This window comes from Simochromis diagramma, unplaced genomic scaffold, assembly GCF_900408965.1.
Source record: "Simochromis diagramma unplaced genomic scaffold, fSimDia1.1 OVJJ01000251.1, whole genome shotgun sequence".
Classification (NCBI taxonomy): Eukaryota; Metazoa; Chordata; class Actinopteri; order Cichliformes; family Cichlidae; genus Simochromis; species Simochromis diagramma.
In genome coordinates this window covers 503,654-510,176 of record NW_024387463.1, presented here as the reverse complement: position 1 = coordinate 510,176, position 6,523 = coordinate 503,654, and the positions used below count along the sequence as shown (strand labels likewise).

At 38.5% G+C, this 6,523-nt stretch overlaps 1 long non-coding RNA gene across 1 annotated transcript; it reads left to right on the top strand.

Annotated features, from left to right (window-relative positions):
- The first annotated feature begins 4,440 nt into the window (after positions 1-4,440).
- On the top strand, positions 4,441-5,905 carry LOC120723192. The gene is made up of 2 exons (XR_005693677.1): positions 4,441-4,724; positions 5,420-5,905. It is a non-coding gene; the product is annotated as an uncharacterized LOC120723192 (long non-coding RNA).
- The last annotated feature ends 618 nt before the right edge of the window (positions 5,906-6,523 follow it).

Sequence of the window (6,523 nt, the reverse complement as noted above, 5' to 3'; positions counted from 1 at the left end):
ATACCTGGTGTCAGCCATCACTATCCAAGGCAGCACACGGTGAACAAGAGAGGCAAGGTGGAGTGGGTGGAGACGAGTGACAGAAGGATAACTGTAAAAGTGAAAGGAAATTTTTTTAAGTTGATGGCTTCGTGAAAACAAGAAAAGAAATGTTTTAGAAAAACTAAGAATTCTATTTTTTTATTTAGGCATTTATTAGACAAATAAGACAAATATACCCAAATTTGAAGCAGGAAACTGGACTTCTCAGAGATTAGTCAAATATAATCAACAATTCTCTGGTGTCCTGGATTGTTGATTACCTGACAGGAAGACCACAATATGTGTGTCTTCCACAGTGTGTGTCTGACAAGGTAATCAGCAACACAGGGGCACCACAAGGGACGGTCCTCTCCCTCTTCACCCTCACCACTACGGTAGCCCATAAAGACAAAGCATGTACAAACTCCAAGACACTTACAAATTCCAAATAGCACGCACAAACTCCAAAACACGTGCAAAATCCATAACACGTACAAAATACAAAACACATGCAAACACCAAGACACGTGCAAAATCCAAAACAGGTACAAAATCCAAAACACATGCAAAATCCAAAACACGTACAAAATCCAAAACACATGCAAAATCCAAAACACGTACAAAATCCAAAACACATGCAAGCTCTAAAACACGTACAAAATCCAAAACACATGCAAAATCCAAAACACGTACAAAATCCAAAACACGTACAAAATCCAAAACACATGCAAACTCCAAAACACATACAAAATCCAAAACACGTACAAAATCCAAAACACGTACAAAATCCAAAACACATGCAAACTCCAAAACACATACAAAATCCAAAACACGTACAAAATCCAAAACACGTACAAAATCCAAAACACGTACAAAATCCAAAACACATGCAAACTCCAAAACACATACAAAATCCAAAACACGTGCAAAATCCAAAACACGTACAAAATCCAAAACACATGCAAGCTCTAAAACACGTACAAAATCCAAAACACATGCAAACTCTAAAACACATACAAAATCCAAAACACATGCAAAATCCAAACACGTGCAAAATCCAAAACACTTGCAAAATCCAAACACGTACAAAATCCAAAACACGTACAAAATCCAAAACACGTACAAAATACAAAACACGTACAAAATCCAAAACACATGCAAACTCCAAATCACAACGGAAGTGCTCCAGGACGCTAGGGGCAGTGTTGAGCTCGATTTGCAAAATAAACGGCAAGTTTGTTGCAAACACATGGGCTCTAGTCTCCGTCGCGCTTCCCAGGTTGCCTAGCAACTATGATACTAACAGCTGGAAACGTGTCATACAACTTTGTTTGACAGAAATGAAGGAGAACATATTTTCATTTGTTTGTTTGTTTCTACAAGAGCTTTGTGTGATTTGATAAGTATCTGAGGCTGAGACCACAGGACAGTAAAACATGATTGTTGGGCTTCATTTCTGTACTGAACAGTCATTTAAGATTAGCTAGTAAATAACAATTAGCTAATGTTGTTCATGAGACTAAAGTCATATCAGTTATATGTAAATATAATATGGCCAATATTATGGTTATTATATTAGTCATTATTAGCTATTACAGCAGTGAACATGAACTCTGTGTCAAATACTGAGCTTCAGTACAGATTCAAGTTGCAGTTATTTACATGTCTTACCACCTTAAATCTTCACTCAAAGACAAGTATATAGGAATGACTGCCAAATTTATTTGCCACTGAAGCAGAAGGATGGCATCTGAATAAAACCTCTCTTGACATGCCTAGATGACATTAAAGCTTGGTTGGCTCTAAACTTTTTAAATTTGAATGAAAAGAAAACAGATTTGTTGGTGTTTGGACCCAGTGGCCCCTGTGAGTCCTCTTCTTTTCATTTGGAACCCCTGGAAGTTTATTTTAAACCTGTTGTTACTGCCCTTGGTTTTAAGTTGAACCAGTCCATTTTTATCATTTAAGGCGACTGGCAAGAGTGAAATCTTTTCTTCCTAGGCAGCACTTTGAAACCGTGATCCATGCTTTTATTTCTTCCCCTGTGGACTACTGTAATGCACTTTATGTGGGGGTCAGTCAGTTGTTACTCTGACATCTGCAGCTGGTTCAAAATGTATATTGACAGTGAATATATAGGTGTATCATATATAAGAGACAAATGTTGTTCCTTCAGTATGTTGGCATTACTAAATTTGGCTCAATGCTTACATACATGTGTAAAAAGAAAATGTACAAGCTGTGATAACTGTGTCTGATAGAATGAAGGGTAGACTGATATATGAAATATTCCTTTATTGGGTTAGAAAATCAGACCATGTCATAACTGCTTTAAGTCACACAGAATAGATATCAGAGCCTTAAACAGGCTGACTTCTGCTAAATGGGTGAAACTGGGCAGAAAGTCTACAAACACATAACATCCTTATAGAATATGATGTAACACTATAGATCAACTTAGCTCAGAATATATAAGGCATATAAACAATTACAGCAATATGATGCAACAAACACAGCAGTGCTACTAATCCAAAATACTCAAAGCTTCATAGAACTGAAACAAACATTTATTTTTAGGTCCATTCTGCTGCTGATACATACGTTATGTTTCTGAACATTAAACTTGTTGCTGCCTTTCATAGTGTGTAACTTGAAGGCCCTGAGTACTTTCTCCCACACTGAAAACACTGGGATGATCAAATTATTTGAACATTACCTAATAAGACTGATTCAGGACAGACAATTAGTTATGTTAAACTTTCCTAGCAGTCCTTCACAAACAGGGAACAGTCTGTCTATTCTCTCCATCTGTCAGCTGCTGCTGGCTCTTCCTCCTCCTCTTCCTCACATACTGCTGAGTTTGTCCTGGTGGATCATCAGGGCTGCAAAGCCTCACAGATGATGTGCAGCAGTGGGTCCCTCAGTCTGTCCTCACTCTGGACACTTGCAGTCGTCACACATAGAAATCAAATGTGTGATAAGCTGCAGGATTCAAACACAAGTGTAACTTATAAATACATGTTCATACTTTTATTCCACAATCAGAGAGAAAGAAAAAGAGAGAGAGTGCAGGACAGACAGACAGGTGACAGTCTCAGGTGTACACACTGCTACAAAACAGCACACGAGAAGGAGGATTTAGTGTTTGTGTTATTACGAGTGCTAAACAAGAAGAATTCCCAGATGGTACAGTGGACACGTGTGACTCCTGTGATTAAAGCATCTTTCTTTCAGCTTAACGAGTGAACCGTCAGCTGACTGACATGACTGACTTTAATTATGCATAAAATCATCACATTCTCTGTAAGATTAAGCTCAGCTATTGAACGGCGAATATTTAAGTAAAGGCTTTAAAACCAAGTTAGTACAAACGTCGCTAATGTCACATAACTTTCCCGACATGTTGCCAACAGTAATGTTTTAATGTTCTTCATTATAAAAACATTTGCACATAAATAAGTGACATAATATTCAGTACTTACTTCTGAAAGTTTACTCTTCGTCCGCTCCGCTTCCGCCGTTTTTTAAATTATCCACACCACCGCCGAGCTATGAAGTCTGGGATATGTTGGGCCATGAAGGCTACACCGACCCATCCTTAAAATTCAGGGAAATTAAGGACGCATTTGAGGGCCCCATGTAGAGCAGCCTTTGAATTGGGACAGTCTTCGTCGTGTCGCTGTGACGTAATCGGCCTTAAAATGCGGCCTTTAAGGCTGCAGACCCCAAATCCGGTCATTGGTACTTCCTGGCTTGTGTAGTTACTAGGTAACAAAAGCTCAACACTGCCCCTAGCGTCCTGGAGCGCTTCCGTTGTGTTTTGGAATTTGCATGTGTTTTGGGGTATGCATGTGTTTTGTATTTTGTACGTGTTTTGTATTTTGCATGTGTTTTGTATTTTGTACGTGTTTTGTATTTTGCATGTGTTTTGGATTTTGTACGTGTTTTGTATTTTGCATGTGTTTTGGATTTTGTACGTGTTTTGGATTTTGCATGTGTTTTGGATTTTGCATGTGTTTTGGATTTTGCACGTGTTTTGGATTTTGCACGTGTTTTGGATTTTGCATGTGTTTTGTATTTTGTACGTGTTTTGGATTTTGTACGTGTTTTGTATTTTGTAAGTGTTTTGGAGCTTGCACGTGTTTTGGATTTTGCATGTGTTTTGTATTTTGTACGTGTTTTGGAGTTTGTACGTGTTTTGGAGTTTGCATGTGTTTTGGAATTTGTAAGTGTTTTGGAGTTTGTACGTGCTTTGTCTCTAGGGGCCACCGTACTTCAGCCACTGCACAGAGACCTCCATCTTCAGAGGTTTTCTGATGACTCTGCGGTGGTTGGATGCTTTGTGATTATTCATAAAATATTAACAAAAAGACCTAAAAACTGTGAGAATCTGAATTTTAGCAAACAATAGATAATTATTTATACCTATATTTCAACTTTTCAGAGTCAGGAGTCACAAAGTGGCGCACAAAGTTAACAAGTTCATAACATTTAAACTGTATATTTCTGTCAATACATAATTCAGTCAAAACTGAAGCCGTGCACGTGATGTGTAGAAGGACTCCTCTCAAAGATTAATTCAAACTGCGTGGGCCCTCCTCATTTTCTGACTCCTCCTTAGCCTTTATCATTTTCTACCATTCTGTGGAAAAGACCAGTAGAAAAGATGAAGTTAGTCTGGCTCATCTGCGCAGTGGCTGTTGGTAAGATCTAAACAAATACATTTCTACAAGATCATATCAAAAAAGAACCTTAGTGTGGAAAGAGTTGTCTTTTCAATTTGACTGTTTGAAGGCGTAATTCAGCATTTGGAGAAATGTCTTTACTGATTTTCTTTTTAAGAGTTGTATAAAAGGATTGAGAGGAATCTCGTGTCTGTTTTTAAAGTAGAAAGATCCAGTCAGTGTGCCTCTGACCTGATTTAATGTAAAAGAGAAAACGGCCGACTGTAACTGTGTCAGTTTAAAGTTCAGACCTGTGCACAAACAAAGCTTTTGTGTGGGTGATACATGCTAAAATCAACAACAGAGAGAAATGTTAGGAATACTATGGCCTTTATTCTTTTAGCCATCTTATATCATGTTGTGAAAAATGGGTCACACTTTATCCTCCGATCCTCTGGATGCTCAAATTAGAAACAGTATTTGTAGTATGTTTTTGTCATGAGCTTCTTTGTATGTAGACAAAAGTTCGTAAGAAGCCAATACACTTAATCAGATGTGTATTGTGTATCAGGACCCCCCTCTCGCCACATCGTCCCAATTTTGATTTACAGCCTCAGTCGAACCGTTTCTGTAACTTTGTAAAACCGATGATCTCAAATTCAGTGTGTTACCATTGCCAACCAAACGTTTTTACACAAGATGAAATCATGATTTTTTTTTATGACGTACTGCAGCCACCTCTGTATGTCTGGCTTTCAACATTGATGCGACGGCCACCCGCATCTTTACTACAGAACAAAAAGATTTCTTCCAAAACAAGGTGCTTCAGTTACTGTCTGACAAGAACAATGGGTGAGTATCAAAGCTAATCTAAAGATGCAAAGTATCAAAATATTAAATCATATTTTCATCATTAATGTGGTGTACAGCTTTTCTGTGCAAATCACTGCATGTTTTTTGTTGTTGTCTTATTTCTGTCTGATCAGATCTCACTAAGGCACAATAGAACTTTTTATTTAACGTTTCTCATAGAGGATGGGGACAGGAAATGGACTGGAAAGAAAGTAGGGGAAAAATATAGCTGGGATTTGATGATCAGAGCACGTTTGATGTCCCAAAAGTGCAAAGCAAACCGCTTGATAAAATGAAAGGTCATGTAACTCTAGTTGCTGTCTTAAACAAACATGGGTAAAAGTAAAGATTACATTTGTCCTGATCGAGGGAAAAATAATGGCACAACTGTAAACCTACCAAGACAAGGCCGTCCACCTAAACTCACAGGCCGAACAAGGAGAGCGCTGATCAGAAATGCAGCCCAGAGGCCCATGGTGACTCTGGACGAGCTGCAGAGATCTACAGCTCAGGTGGGGGAATCTGTCCATAGGACAACTATTAGTCGTGCACTGCACAAAGTTGGTCTTTATGGAAGAGCGGCAAGAAGAAAGCCATTGTTAACAGAAAACCATAAGAAGTCCCGTTTGCAGTTTGCCACAAGCCATGTGGGGGACACAGCAAACATGTGGAAGAAGCTGCTCTGGTCAGATGAGACCAAAATGGAACTTTTTGGCCAAAATGCAAAACGCTAACGTGACAAAATGTGGGAAAGTTCAAGGGGGCCCAATACGTTTGCAAGCCACTGTACATCACGTCACCACATGCACTCTGTTTATTTGCACATTCTTTTTACTTAAAGTTTCTAAGTTAAAATCTGTAAATTTTGTAGTGATCTGTAAATCTTACTGTCAGTTCTCACTGACATTTAATGGTTGGGCATTGCATAGCAATAAGCATTTCACCACATGTCGTACTATGTATGATTGTATGTGTGACAAATAAAA